At 43.2% G+C, this 15,705-nt stretch overlaps 1 protein-coding gene across 2 annotated transcripts in view; it reads right to left on the bottom strand.

Annotated features, from left to right (window-relative positions):
* ATR (ATR serine/threonine kinase) overlaps positions 1 to 15,705 on the bottom strand; it is a 488,241-nt gene that overhangs the window by 247,649 nt on the left and 224,887 nt on the right. The gene's annotated exons all lie outside the window — the stretch shown is intronic.

Genomic DNA, 15,705 nt, shown 5'->3' with positions numbered 1-15,705 from the left:
GGTCCTCTTACACTAAAGGGTAGTGGAAATCCTACGCCACCATGAGATAGAAACAACACATTTGTATTTAAAAATGCTCTTGTAAAGGGTTGCAACTACCTCATATCACAGACCCAATATTCTACCCTTCCAAGAGGGACACCCTTAAACTTGACTTATAGGTTATATATATCACCTTAAACATCTGCCTTTCGGTGGTAGCCCTACATTCCTAGCCACTTGTAACTGTAAGGGGATCTAGCCGATGCCTTGGTGAATGATAATTAAACCGGCCAAGGCAGCTCTACAAAAGTTATTTGTTTTACCTTTCCATATGGCCGTATACAATGTCAACTTCAAGACACTGTTTAAAGAATCATTCTTGATACTCAGTTTGACAACTGTAGAATAATATCCCTACAACAGCTTAGTTTCTTCACTGGTAAAACCAGTGCTATAGGCTGTAGGAATTCCTTGAAAAGTTGGTGCCAATTTTTTCCAAAGCCAATAAGGAATCCTAGCAAACCCAATATAGTATGACCCTTAAGACCCTACTAATCAAGACCTCCTGTCGCCAATACGTATATTATCAAGATGAAAAAGAACACCTCCACCTCCTCATACATTATCACCAAAGTCAATGAGGTGTCTCTAAATTATGAACAATTAAATGCTACAGCCCATTATCTGATGTAGTAAACTTCACCAATTTCACCAAAAATTTGCAACATGTGTAGTCACACAGACAAATGCTCTGTTGCCATGGAATAGTTATGTAGTAGAACTGTCTGTCTAGTTTGGGTTTCTGGCAAGAAGTATGAAAAATTGTGGTTGATACCTTTTGTGTGGAATTATATCTACTGCCTCGCATTCAATAAGTCTTTTCGTTCTTAAATTCAAATTCAGATTACATTTTTTGTTTACTTTTCGTATTCTCCAGAAAGATCATCTTTATATCAGGGCCCAAGGTTTCCTTTCTTTTACATCAACTCTGCCTCAGTCTTAATACATTGTTATGGATATGAAGGTGTATACTGTAACTTGTTTACACTTCCATGCCTAAAGACATAGAGCTGAACATCAACCTCCTTAAAAACAACTGCCATATGCCCTTGATTAATTCTGTGCAGTTGCATAAGATGCTCTTCATATTTATTATTTTACCGTACTGGCATTTTGTAATAGGTCTCGTTGTAGAAAAACAGTTATAATGAATATTTTTACAAAATTATTCTTTGAAAATAAAGGTGGCTAGTTGGAAGTATGATGGTGATCGAGTAACACAACGGCTTGCTGCTCTCCTCCCTCGCTCTCTCCGCTCTATGGATGGAGATGGAGAGAACAGTAAAAGCAAGTTGCTGGGACATATGATACTGTTTTTCAGAGAGCAGCGATCCCTTTTCTACCTATGGTCAGGGCAATTCTTACAGAACACCAGAGAAACAGAGGGCCGAACTTTGCTCCTTGCCGTGGCGGTTGCATCACCGTCAGCTTGGCGGGCAGTGCTCTTTGCAGTGTGTGGCCAGTGTATCCCTGCGAGTGGAATATTCCACCTAAAGGGTCAAAGCCCCAGGAAAAGTCTGAAGTACTGACTTCACAGTGGACTTCTGGACAAACACAAGTGAAACCTGAACAGAGGTGAAATCCGAGACAAGTGTTGGTAAAGATGGAGATGTTTTCCCCCAGGTGCCGATAGCGAGGAAGACAATTAACCAGGCTCAGATGCAACCAGGTAAGCAGAGGGGTCTGCAAGAGCTCATGATGCAACCTCAGTATTCCGTTACAGAATACTTTTTGCCAGTCTCCACGGAAGCTTGCACATTGACAAGGAAGGGACTGGGTGCCAGGAAAAAAGGAGAACGTGAACATGGAGAAGCCGAACCTGGGCTTCCTGGAGAGAATGAAGAGACTGGAACTATCGCCTAAAAGGCTGAAACAGAGGGAACTCCAATACAGGGGCTGCTGGACCTCAGTAAAGCTGCTCTGGAGGATGACGGAGTGACAGAGGACACAAAAGAATAGGAGTCCTCAACAAGCCTGCACTCTAGCCAACTCCAATGGTAATTTGTTGGGATTTTAATATCAATATAAAAGGAGGGCAGCTAGAGGGAGGATTAAAGACGCACTCAGGTCGGAAACCAAAACTTTTTAGATCTTTGGTTTATTTAGGAATCACACATGGGTTGACGGATGCTTGGTCTAAGATTAAATCATCAGATCCTGGGCTCACTTATTATTCAGCCTCTATCGATCACATAAGCAGTTGAATAATTTTTTTAATCTCTCGTAGTTTGGCAAGGGATCCTAAGGTTGAAAAATATCGCAGGGTTATGTCTGACCATAACCGTTGGTTTTAGAGATAGCCGGGACTAGCCTGGGCTCGAACGTGTGGAGCTGGACCTTTCAGCAAGCTTTGCTTACAGATGAAGAGTATGTTTAACATATGAATAGCTGGATTTCTGAGTTTATGAAGTTTAATAGAGGAAATGCGTCAGTTGAAGCAGTGTAGGACACTGTTGAGGCAGGGGTGCAGGGGGAGACTTTCAGATTCAGCTTAAATCACCAAAAGAAAGAGAAGCTGCATATAGACGAGCTCTATAGGACCCTATAAGAGGCAGAGTTCCAACTAACTTCAGCAGCCTCTAGAGAGCAAGGCATTGACGAGGCTCAGTATAAAGTGGCACTCGCCAAAATGGCGATCTGTGATATCGCTGGGAAGAAGGCAGCGAAAAAATACGCATCCTGGAAGAGGGAGTGCTATGAATAATGTGAACGGGTGGGAGACCTTCTGGACGTGCCGACTAGACAGAAAACCGTGCAGTATGAGATAACGGGGGTTAAAGACTATAGTGGAGTTCTGATCTCTAACCCTGAAGGAATTCAAGTGGTGTTTTGCAAGTACTATGAGAGGCTCTTTAGAGAAGAGAAGAGAACAATGCAGAAAGGGTCCTAGCTCTCTTTCTAGAGTCAATCCCTTTCGAGAGATTAAGTAGGGACGATCGGGACTTTTTGGATACACCCTTTTCTTGGGAGGAAGTGCAAACCGGCATTAAAAACTTGCCCTCAGGGAAAGCAGTTGGGTGGATAAGATCCTGCTAGAGTTCTATAAAGTTTTCTCTTTGCAGCCATAGCAGGATTTGATGGTCAAGTTTTTGCAAATCCAGAAGGAGCTGACAGCTCCAGACTCTTAGTCTGTGGCTAATATAGTTGTATTTTTGAAAAAAGGCAAGCCACCACAAGAGCCAGGGTCATACAGGCTGATAACTCTTATCAACAGTGACACAAAGATCTGTTATTAAATGCTTGCTACACATCTGAACCTAGTTATAGGAAAGATTGTCTCTCCTAAACAACACACGTTTATGCCTGGGAAGGAGCCACAGACCACATTCGCTGCGTCATCACGCTTTTTGCCTAAGCTGTATCCAAGAGTCCAATGTCCTTGATTTTATTAGGCACATGGAAAAGGCGTTTGATAGGGTTTCTTGGAAATATCTATGGACAGTTATGAGTCACTTTGGAATTGGTTCCAGATTTATTAAAGCAATAAGGCCACTATATCACAGGCCCACTGCCAGACTCCAGCTGATGGGCACTCAGTCAAGGGAAACTCAAATACAAAGAGGCACTAGGCAGAGTTGTCTGTGTTCTCCCCTGCTTTTTGATCCCCTAATATGGAGATTAGACTTGAACCCCTCTATAGTACCCATGCATTGTCATGGCTGGGATACTAAAATTCTTGCCTATGTGGATGAAGTTGCCATATTTACACCTAGCCCCTGGATGGCTATAACAGAGATCAAAAAGGAGGCCCAGGCCTTCAGGAGCTTTTCTGGGTATCTGTTAAATCAAAGTAAAATCCAGGTGGTTTGTAATAGGTTTATGCAGTACGAAGAAGAAAGAGTAGTCGGGAAGGCTGTGTATCTAGGTGTTACCATAGTGGCCAAGCTGGATTTACTGGTCAAAACCAACCTAGCAGCTCTATGGGTAAAGCAAATAGAGACCTGCACAGAATGGATAACTTATATTTATCTATAGTAGGACACTGTAACGTCATCAAGATGATCTTTTTTGCCAAACCTTATATTTGTTTCAGGCTATACCGCTTGAATTTAATAATACTCCAGCCCCTAGGTTCCAAAAACTGGGATACGAAGTACCCTATATCTGAAAATATTGAAATATATGAAATAGGGTTAGGTAATCCTGAGGCTGACCAGACTCCTACTGCAGACAACAGAGATCCCACGTTAACCCCCGCATCTGCCCAGCTAGATCCTTTTAAGATGGAAATCAGCATTCCTCTTCCCGTCTGTGACCAGAGTTTGGAAATTTGCATCTGGGGAGCAAGCAAGGAGGGTAAGGCGAATGAGACCAATTTAGCCCCGGATTTAACAGGCCCCAGTGATTATGGGTATTCTCCATCATTCCAGGCATCCGAATTGACCATGCTATGCCCTGATCCAGACGGGGCAAGTAATATCTTGGGTGACACTGTAGGAAACCAAAATGAGGCCGGTATAGTTACGATTGAAAAGGGTACAAAATCTCCCCACGGCACTTCATTTGCAAGAGGGAACTTTACGGTTGAAGTTCTCAAAGACAAAATAGATGGTCTCGACACTGTTCTTAGCTGGAATATTGCAGGGCTGGAGAACAAAATGAGCATTCCTGAATGGGGCAAATTTATAGATGAACATAAAATATGTCTCTTTCAAGAAACGTGGGCACTGGAGCCCAAATACAGAATTGGTTACAAAAGTTACTGGGTCCCAGCAAGTAAGGTAAACTCAGGGAGACCCTCAGGTGGGCTGCTTATATGGCTTAGTTGCTTCCTTAAATGCCGGATTGAAACAATTGACTTGGGCTGTCCCGATCTGATGGGTTTATCGATACCATCCCTTAGTGAGAAACCGCTTCTAATAATCAACATCTATAATAGGAGCTTGGGTAGTAAATACGAGTCGAACGCATTGACTATTTTGGATAGCTTCCTCTCTTGTAAATCATCTTCCCATTTTATTCTTATTGCAGGGGATTTTAATGTCACTTTTGAACCCTACCTGCTGGCTCAGGAACTATATAAAGATGAGGACGCCTACTGGGGTATTCCTCAACTGGTGTCAAGCAAAAGACCGAAAATGAATAGACTAACACATCAGGTTGTAGATATTACACTGGCACATGGCCTTCGGGCCTGCAATGGTCGCTCTCGCTCGGACCCTGATCTTCACCCTACATTTAGGCGTGGAACACAGAAGAGCCAGATAGACTATATTTTGCTTGATATCCAGCTGTGGGGTCATATGGTTGACATGAATATTGTAGAACATGAGGAAAGTGACCACGAGCCATTGATTTTATCTCTCAGGAGGCTATTACCCCTACTTGAAGCCCCCTGCCCCAAGATATATGAGCAACAGCTCGCACTGACCAATAACAGACGAAACGTTAAATGGGAATTTATGAGTACTGACACAGCCATAATGGCATCTGTGTACAGACAGTTGGCTGATCATATGGAACGCATACCTCAGCTTTTAGAACATAGTGAAGGACTTATAGTAGCCCACACACAATTATTTAATTCTCTAAAACATCTTTTTACTAAAGAGATTGCCAAAAAAGCCAAAAAGAAGAGTAATGCAAGGTGGTCCAATGCTGCATGCAGGGAGGCACAACATAAACTATTGAGAGCTTTAAGAGGGGACCAGTCAGATCATATAAGGAAAGCTAGGAAAGACTACAAACAGGAACTAAGTAGAGCCCGTAGGAGATGGGACGAATTTAGATGGGTCTCCCTCCTGGAGTCTGCCAAAATAAATGACACCTCGAAATTTTGGAAACTGGTTGCTGATGCCAGTGAAGAACCCAACCGCTCGCCTGGTGCTTCAATACTCCCCTTAGAGTGGACAGATCACTTTTCCCGATTATATTCTGGGACCTCAGGTGTTACTACCAGGGAATTGAACCATATTATGACTTTTGAGACCCCCCCAATTGAATTTACCCTGGCAGAAACGAAGGCTGCCATTGTTTCACTGAAATGGGGAAAGGCCCCTGGCCTTGATAAAATTCCAGGCAATTTGTACAAGGCAAGCCCAGATATATGGGCCCCATACCTGAACCTGATTTCCAATACAGTAGCTGCAGGAGCACCTGTCCCGAGCTCCTGGATGGGAGCAGAGATAGTCCCCATCTTCAAGAAAGGCAGCCCCTCCGACCCTGCCAATTACCGCCCAATCTCCTTGCTTGATAACTTCCAAAAACTTTTTGCAAAGCAAATTTTGTCCCGCCTAGAAGAATGGATTTTGGAAACTAATGCTATTTCCGACCTGCAAGCAGGGTTTAGGCCAGCAGTCAGTACCATAGATCAAGTTTTAAGATTTCTAACAATCAAATGGAAGACTGTGGAAGTAGGAGGGGGTAACCTTTTTGTAGTTTTTATTGATCTCAGAGCCGCATTTGATCTGGTCCCTAGAAACCAGTTATGGTTGACATTAGCCAACATGGGCATCCCATATGGTCTTTTGAAACTTATCGCCCGATTACATGAGAATACTTACGCACAAATTAGGAGCGGTAAGGATGGTGACTTAACTGATCCAGTGGCTATTGAGAAAGGAGTCAGACAGGGCTGTGTCCTGGCCCCTACTCTTTTCCTTCTATACATAAATAATTGTATTAATTATTTAGTAAATTGCACTAATGACTCCCCAAAGTTGGCCGGGATCAAAGTGCCATGTTTACTCTATGCGGATGACACTATCCTGTTGGCCAAAACATCCATGGGAATCCAAAATCTGGTCAACCAGTTCTATGCATTCTGCAGAGATTATGGGTTAGATATCAATGCTAAGAAAACCAAACTCATGATATATAGCGCCCCGAACAAGAAGCTTAGAGCAAATATAAAGATAGATTCAGCCCGTTTGGAGAGGGTAACGGAATACGATTATCTGGGCATTAGATTATCTGATAAGGGAAGCTGGGATGCAGCTATAAGGAAAGGGGCACTTACCATCAGCCAAAGATGTGGAGTGCTAGAACGGAAGGCTAGTACTGCAGTAAGCCCCCCTTTGACTCTTATCTCTGAAATTTACAAAGTCCAAATCCGTGCCGCTGCCCTATATGGAGCTGAACTCTGGGGTTTACATAGACAACTGGACACCCTTCAAACCAAAGAAAATAATTTCCTTAGACACATATCTAGACTAGGGAAGGGCACGCCGATGCTCCCCCTAAGACTAGACTTGGGTCTAAACAGCATTAAAGATACAGCATACTTAAGGCCACTTCTATACTGGGTTCGACTATGGAAAACGGAAGAACTCGAATCCTTTAGGACAGCAGTTAAAGATCTAATATCACCTTGCCATGGATGGGAAAAAGTTCGCTGGTTAAGGGAGATGAAAGTAGCTTGGGCCAAATTGGGCTTATCCCATTATTGGGATAATCCTGAGATGATTCCTGCTAACGCTAGACTGCTGATCAAAGATCGTTATTGGGGCAAAATCTATGAGGAATTCCTCGGCTCAAATGGGTCAGGTCGGTTGACAACAGAGTTTCTGCTGGTCAAGCACGAACCTTTGCCTGAAAGCGTCTTGGATCTCACTATACCAGCCCGTGCCCTTACTTTACTACTTCAGTTCTAATATGGAACACTGGCGGTCAACAGCTTCATGGCTCGTTGGCCGTCAAATAGTCCTATGTCTGGCAAATGTACAAACTGTCACCTATGCAAGGAAACTCCTGAGCATGTCCTATTTTTCTGTCCCCTGTATAGACGCCCCAGAGGAAAGTGGATTATTCCTCTGTGTAAAACACTGCTACCACAAAACCGAACCAGTGTATACAGATTATGTAAATACGACACTTCCATGCTGATAGTAAGTTCTGTTTCTAAATATTTGTCACTAGCATGGACAATCCGTAGTAGGATTATTGCAGATCTCAATCCACTGGCTGAAGATCGGTCCAGTAGTTAGTGGACGTGGACTGTTATAATAGAAAGGGATCTTAAATATTATTACTAGTGCTGATCTATTGATGATATCAGATTGTATCTCCGTTTATGTTTTCCAGTGGGTTACCCCAACCTAAGTGATTCACAGTTTCCTAGTATATATCATTTCGCAAACGGCAAGACCTGATTCTTTTGATCAATTCACTTAAGTGAAGAGGCCAACCCTAGGGTACCCTCTTCCATTGTCTGGCTTTTAACTTTTGTAAATAGGAACTATTCTACGAAGTTTTATGACTTATTTTATGTATTAATTTGTTTTAGAATAGTTTTATATGTATTATCAGGAAAGATTTGGTATACTACTTTTTATCTTAAATTGATTTGTATTATCTTAGCATATAGCACTTTGCAATTGGTAAGATCCAGATACCATTTTAAATGTCTTGTTTTAATTATTTATGAAATCTTCTATGAAGCATTATGAACCATTTTTTTAAAAGTATAATCTGCTCTAGAACAGTTCTCCTTAAGCACACTTTGAAAGGATTTGGCATATCATTGGTTTCTCCCTGTAACTGTTCTAGTAAATGGCTTTTTTTTTTTTAGTTTTTAGTATAAACTGTGGAATTCCCATTTAACACCTGGCCCGTTTGGATAAACAGTGTGGTAATTGCTAATGCTTCCTTTTTATGTGATTGTTCACGATTCTTATTTTTTTGTATGCATGGTCATTTCTAATTTTTAAATGGCCTAAATTTAGGCCGGATAAACTATTGAATTGAATAATCATTGGCTAAAGGCATTGGATCACATGGCCACACGTTTATCTGGGCATATTAAAAAAAAAAACAGAAAGGCTCTTAAATATTTAACTCTCCTAAGAGATAGAAGGGACTTTGTGGTGCCAGACTTAAGACTCTATTATTGGGCGTCAGCTTGACAATATATGTGTACGTTATTCAGTGAGCAAAGTGGGTATGAAGGGACAGGCAGGATTACTTCGATTTACTACCAGGAAAAGAAGCTTGTGGTTGTTTTCTGCATCAGGTAGAACCTCGCTATTTCAAGAAAGTATGGTTTGAGATTCTCCATGGAATTTTTAAAGTATGGACATCATTTCGGAAAAAGAGTTAGGGCAGGTTAACTACTATACGTTATTATATAGGAATCCATTACCACCTAATGTTTGTAGGGCCCCTCCTTTAAAGGGCTGGGAGGATGAAGAGCTAAAGTGGTTAGAGCACTTTTTTTTTTCTTTTTTTTTTACACCACTGATGAAATAATTTCCTTTGATAAGGTACGGTCTAATCCCTCAGACATTTTTCTTCAAGTGTCTTCAGATTCTGGATTTTTTTTTTTAAATCAGGAAGGGAAGGGGCCCTCGGGATTCAGGAATATAGAGTTGCTGGACCGGCTCCTCAGTAGCGAACAGTGCGCTATTAGCCAACTCTATAAAGATATGAATATATATTCATGTGATGATTTGGTAAGGCAAGCTGAGAAGTGCCAGACTAAGCTGGAGTCTTCAGCCTGCTCTTTTGTTTTGGAATCGCTTGAATTAGGTCAAACGTTACTGCCATCGGCTAATTTACAAGACTAACACTACAAAACCATTTATGATGTCTATTAAATGCCTGGGAAAATCACAAAATGGAGGGAGAGGGGGCTGGGGTTGGTTGTAATCACCTGTCCATGGTGTCAACATCTTAGGGCTAGTCTTACCCACATGTTTTGTAATTGCCTCAAATTAGACGCACTTCGAGCGAGATAACTACATTTTTCAAATCCTGTTTAAGGATCAATACCATTCTAAATCCTCAGTTCATTTTGTTGGGGGTACACGCTGGACTGGTTACCGGCCCCGGTCAGAGGTTTACCTTTATTGCCATGGCAGTGGTTCGCCTATGCATCGCATCTGCCTAGCTTGATACTACCCCTCCCCCCCAACCTTCATTTAATGGCTAGCAAGTTTGTTCGCTTTTTATAATCTGAAAACGGCTTTATAAACAAGAAGAGGTAAAAAGGCTAAACTAAAGGGGAACCAGATCTGGGCACCCATTTTAGACTAGTGTAATAATCAAGCTCTAGTCCCAGACCCTTAGGGGATATCATCATCGAACCAGGAAAGCCACCTGCCTCAACGGTGAGTGTAGACAGTATAATCCTCTAAGAGGGGACATGCAACTATATTTGGCAGTTTTCAGCACTTTGGGGCAGGGCGATAGAAGGTTTAAAAATAAGATGTTGAAGCTTGGTTAACAAGTTAAATCTGTGAAAAGTAGTTGTGGCAAGTTGATTATGATAATTGTTTAGGTGAAACTGTGCGGTATGTGGATTGGGAGCTGAAAGTCTAGGGCCTTTTTATATCACATCGGGGCATCGGCCATATGATTCCGCTGCACTATTTGCACTTTCTTTGTGGGTGGGGATTGTAAGGAATTAATTTTTTTGTGATAAGTTGAGACTTCGCTTGTGATGAGAATAATTTATGACTTCCCATGCCGATTAATCTGCTTTATATGTATTTATTTATTTATTGGTGTAACTGATGAAATATTACAATAGTCATCTCCTCTTGTATTGTTTTTTTTTACATTAAAATCGCTATATATATATATATTTTTTTTAATAAACTAAATTAAGAATTAAGGAGGCCCTGAAACACAAACAGTATGTGCCTGCCTCCAAATTTGTTTATTTGCACATCTCAACCAAATGCTCTGAAAACAGCAAGGTGTTCTAGGTCTTTCATTAACCTCTGGCTCACGTCTGTGTACAAAGCAATGTTGCTAAACCACTTTCTGTTTTAAAGTGGTAGACAGGCGAATAATAAATTTGCATTCGCTTTTTCTAATAGGTTCATACTTCTTTTGACAAATTTCACAGAGCAATGCAGGGCCTTTCTTCTTACCTTATGCTGTAGGTTAGGCATATGAGAAATGTTTTAGACTTACATCTGGCTCTTAAGGCTTGCAAGAGCCAGGAGTAAGTTCTCAGGAGTAAGCTGATAGTCAGTAAATAATAAGGTCCAGAAGCAGGTTTGTGCTTCTTTGTTGCTTTCTTACAGACCCATAGGAGCAATTAAGACTGGTCTCACACAACTATACGGGGACAAAAAATGAAGACTGAAGCAGCTCTGTTTCAGATCACGATTCAAGGGTTAGCAATGAGATGGTGAACCTATTTTTCCACAGAGGGAGGTGAAATTTCTAGGTCGTGTGATGCCTTGATCAAGATTGCAGTACATGGGAAAAATATTTCAGAGGGCCCGATGTGGCAGAAAGAGGTCTCTATTTGAAGGGTATATAAAAGTTGCTGTCATTCGGGGGATTCAGACAGAATCACTTATGTCAGGAGGGGACAGGTACAAATTGTTACATAAATGTTCAGCTCCTTTAGCCTGCACATAACCATTATCATCCCACAATACTTGGAAACCTGAGGTGCTCATAGAATCAGAGTCGGGTAATACTGCTAATTCTCTCAAGGGTCTCATTCCAGGATATCTCCTTAAGACGAGCATCACAACATAATGGCAGGAATAGCTGGACAGAAAGCACTCCAGGTCTCACCATCAGAAAGGGTGGCGGAGAAGCAGCATTGATGTAGTGGGATAGAGGAAACCCTGACAGCTACTCAGGGCTTAAAACAATATGCCAAGGAGTAGGGCATGGTGGACAAGGTAACAAACAGGATATGGCGGAGTCTCATGTGGGACAGGAACTGTGTTAAGCGTCTTCCCAAAGCACCATGGCAGAGAATACAGAGAAAACAGTTTGTATGAAGTGTTCTGATTGGGCAGGAGTTGAGGACAGATGGAGGTACGATACACAGTGTTACAGTTTAATTAGCAGTCTCATGCATTCCTTAAGATTGCTACCAGGGACCCTTGGCACCAATGTTTTGTGTTATGGCTGCAGAGTTTAATGGATCCAAGCAATGAGACCTGTTTAGCCAGTGAGAAATTTGTTTCACCTGGTTCCCACTTCTGCTTCTCACCTGAGATGCTCAAGCCTCATACATTTGTATCAAGAGCTTGGGATGCAGGGAAGGGTTGGAGACATGGAACAGTGTCCCATCAAAATTAGGTTGATGTACAGATATACAGTCTGGACGACCAGTTCACGTGGAGCCTTCAGATGCAATAATTGTCAAAAATGATCTGTGTAGGTCTCCATGTGGATGTGTTTGTGAAGAATTGGAGGTTTTTCCTCTTGTAAAGGAACCTATTGGAGAGTTTCAATTAGCAAATTGTTGTAGAGAAATGATTCTACAAAAGTGCTACAATGGAGAGGAAAACATCAGCCTTTCCTCAATTTCTTTTTGTTCGTTTGACATTTATCAGATTACAGATTATTATATTTGGACCTACCAGACTGGGATGGCTTGACCTGGGAATTTAATATAAAAGTTGTGATCATGCCAATGTCATTAATCATAAACACTGTAGAGAGGCATGGCCAACAGGATGGCGAGCTAGACGTGCCAAGGTCGGGCTCCCATCTGGCTCACCAAGATCCGGCATATATCCTGACTCCTGTACCTCACTGAACCCCCAATACATGCTTCCCATGCTCTGGTGACGACGCCCCGGAGGCCGTCTTGGCGGAGAGGCCTCCCTGAGCTTTGAGAGGTGTACAAGTGATGCTGGGGGCTCCCTGGGCTTACCCCCTCCAAATCCTCCCCTCCCGTGCAGATCGTTCCCCAAGCCCAAGGTGAGATGGCACTCACACTGCTGCCTGGAGCACAACTGGAGGCCAGTGCGTAGCGGTCCTGGTGCTGAGGGGCAACCAGAGCCTGAGCATTCTACTGAAACTGACCCGGAAATATAGCAGATGGAACTGCACCTGCACCCTCCCAGGGCCGTGGATAAATACAGTGAATCGTGGCACGGGGGAAGGAAGACAGGGAGTCTTGGACCCACACATACGGAGGTACATGACTGGCCCCCAAGTGGATTGTGCTCCTCACGCTCTGAGGGCGCCTAGGCTTAGGTGAGACCCTCTCCACTTTGACATCTTTCTGGTCAGAGGTACAAGGGACTTTGTGAAGGGAAGCTAACTGTGGCCATGGCGAAAGAGAAGGACTCCAAACAAACCTGCCAGGGAAAAATTGATAAGTACACAAAAACAGTGGAAGACTACCTGGACGATGCAGGACCGGCACGATTGGACAACACTATGTTTATGGCGGCGATACAACAATCAAGGATGGCCCTGGAGGTGAAAATCGGGGAAGTAGTCATGGAAGTCTCCCTGCTGCTGCAAGACCTTTGGAATGTTGCTGATAGAGTGACGGCAACAAAGGATCCAAGCTCTGAGCTAGAAGATGCTACACACACCCAGGGTAAAGAACTGACTACATGACGGTGCTTACTAAAGACCTACTTTGGAGAGTGGATGATGTTGAAAATCTCGCATGGCATAACAACCTCAGATTTGTGGGTTTCCCTGAAGGATTTGAAGGATCAAATGTATCAACGTTCATAGAGACTTGGCTTCACACTACCTTTACGGTATCCAATTTCTCCTCCTGTTTCGTGATTGATCGCGCCCACAGGGCATTGGCAGCTAAACCACAGCAGGGCACCCCCTCTCCTGGAGAGCCCTCACTGCACACTTCTTGAACTGCCAGGATCGTGATGTGATCCCGAGGGAAGTGCACCAACTTGGAACGATCAAATAAGACTCCTCAACATTCATACTTTTACTGGACTATTCCCGCAAGGTGCAGAAGCAGCTGCATATCTTTGATGCAGTCTAAGTGAAACTTCAAGCTCTGCAACTCCAGTATATGCTACTCTTCCTTGCCAAGCTTACGGCATATTTTCAGGACAAATCACACTTTTTCCAAACACCAGAAGAGGCTTGGAGATGACTGGAAGAAAGACTCCTGGGCAATGCAAGAACCAACACCTGAAAAAACAGGGAGGGGGACAGGTATGGAAGCACGACCCAAACTCTGGACTTTGAAATGCAAGCATTGGGCTCGTGCAGGGAGAAATCATAATAGGTTGTGGGAAGAGCCTTTGAGAGAGAAACCACACAGACAACGCTCCTCAAATTCAAAGCTGGGGGGTCCGAACCGGGAGGGCTTCGCCTACCCTGAGGGACAGCCCGATGCCTGACTCAGCAGCTGTCCTAAGAGGAGAGGAGGAACGACTCAAGAATGACCAGCACAGTCTCCGCAGTAGAGCTGACCGAGCAAATTGAACTGGAGCCGATTGATCTGAGTAGAGGGGCCGATGGGGACACAGCAACCTAGACAGTGGGGGACTGATCGACAGGGGATACCACTGAAGCCTGTGGGAGAGACTTCTAATACTTCTCTTTCTGCTTCCCCCCAACTATTTATTTATTTGTTTCAGTGGGTAATTGGTTGCTGTTGAGTAGGTGTGTGAGTTGCATTACAATTGTATGGGTCTAGGTGTTAAGACTCAGTTCCAGTGTGGACTGGTATTCTTTCCACAGTGTGACATTGGTTGAAGGCAAGTGTGTGAGTGATTTTTTGGTTGGTTATACATTATTTCTTAATCAAGACCGCTGGAGTAATCCTTACTTGGTCCTGAAAATAGATTTCAGGTGAGATCGAAAGCGACTTTGTCTTATTCCATGTTTTCTATTACTTGTTTTTAAAACAATTAATTCATTCAGTTCGGATAGGGAGGGCTACGGACCTCTCAGGCCTGCAATGTGGTTACCCTGAGAAATATGAAGGTGAATGTGTGTGGGGGCAGAGGTGGGGAGGAGAGAGGGGGAATCGAAGTTCTGTTATGTTTGAACTGTAATTGTGTTTTCTAGTTGGTCTGAACAGTGGAAGGGCATGTTAAATGCACAAAAGGTCCATTCTCCTAGGGTGAGGACACTCATATTACAATATATTAGGCAAAAGGCATATCACTGATCTAGACTTTAGTAACCTGTTGGTACTCACCTGGAACGTAAATTGGTTGGGCAATAAAATAAAGAGGAGCCTAGTAACTGCATACCTCCGGCGCCTGAAACCGGACATCGTCCTATTACAGGAAACATATCTCAAAGAAACCCCATGTCACTTCCTGACTCTTGGGGCATACACCATGTTAGCAAATGCAGGATTTACCTCAGGATCCAGGGGAGTTGTGATACTGATCTGAGATCCCCCCATCCCCCTTTTCAGATACAGAGATCCTGGTTAGACCCACACAGGACATATGCTGCAATCCAGGTACTTTGGGGACAACTGAATGTTCCTATTATCAGTTCTATGCCCCCTCATCATGACTCCAACAGGGAACCCTGAACAAACTCATTGAAATCTTGCTGGAAATCGACTCCTCTCTACATATCATTGGGGGTGAATTTAATGATGTGATGACCCTAGCCGAGACAGATTAGAGACAACTTTCACCCCGGGTGAAACCGCAGCCCAGGCTCTATTTGTGGATACACTGGGGCTCTCAGACCTATGGCACTGACAGAATCCACATGATAGAGGATACTCCTACCACTCGGGGGCACACAAAGTATTCTTCAGACTAGACTATTTCTTCACACCAGCAGGTGAAAAGGTGCAATACATTGAGATGACCACTGAGCTAGAGGACTATCTGGTCATTCCCCACTATGGATCTCATAAGGGCAGAAACAATGGGGTGCTGTTAGGGAATGGAGATTGAATGTCTGGGAGCTGAGGGATGAGACTACCCTAAAGGAGATTCGTACAGACTCTGAACTCTACTTCTAAGAGAATAGAAACTCTGTTGAGTCGGCTGTTACACA

Source organism: Pleurodeles waltl, chromosome 11 (assembly GCF_031143425.1).
Source record: "Pleurodeles waltl isolate 20211129_DDA chromosome 11, aPleWal1.hap1.20221129, whole genome shotgun sequence".
Classification (NCBI taxonomy): domain Eukaryota; kingdom Metazoa; phylum Chordata; class Amphibia; order Caudata; family Salamandridae; genus Pleurodeles; species Pleurodeles waltl.
Note: the sequence above shows the minus strand (reverse complement) of the source record. Positions and strands in the feature narration are given on the sequence as shown.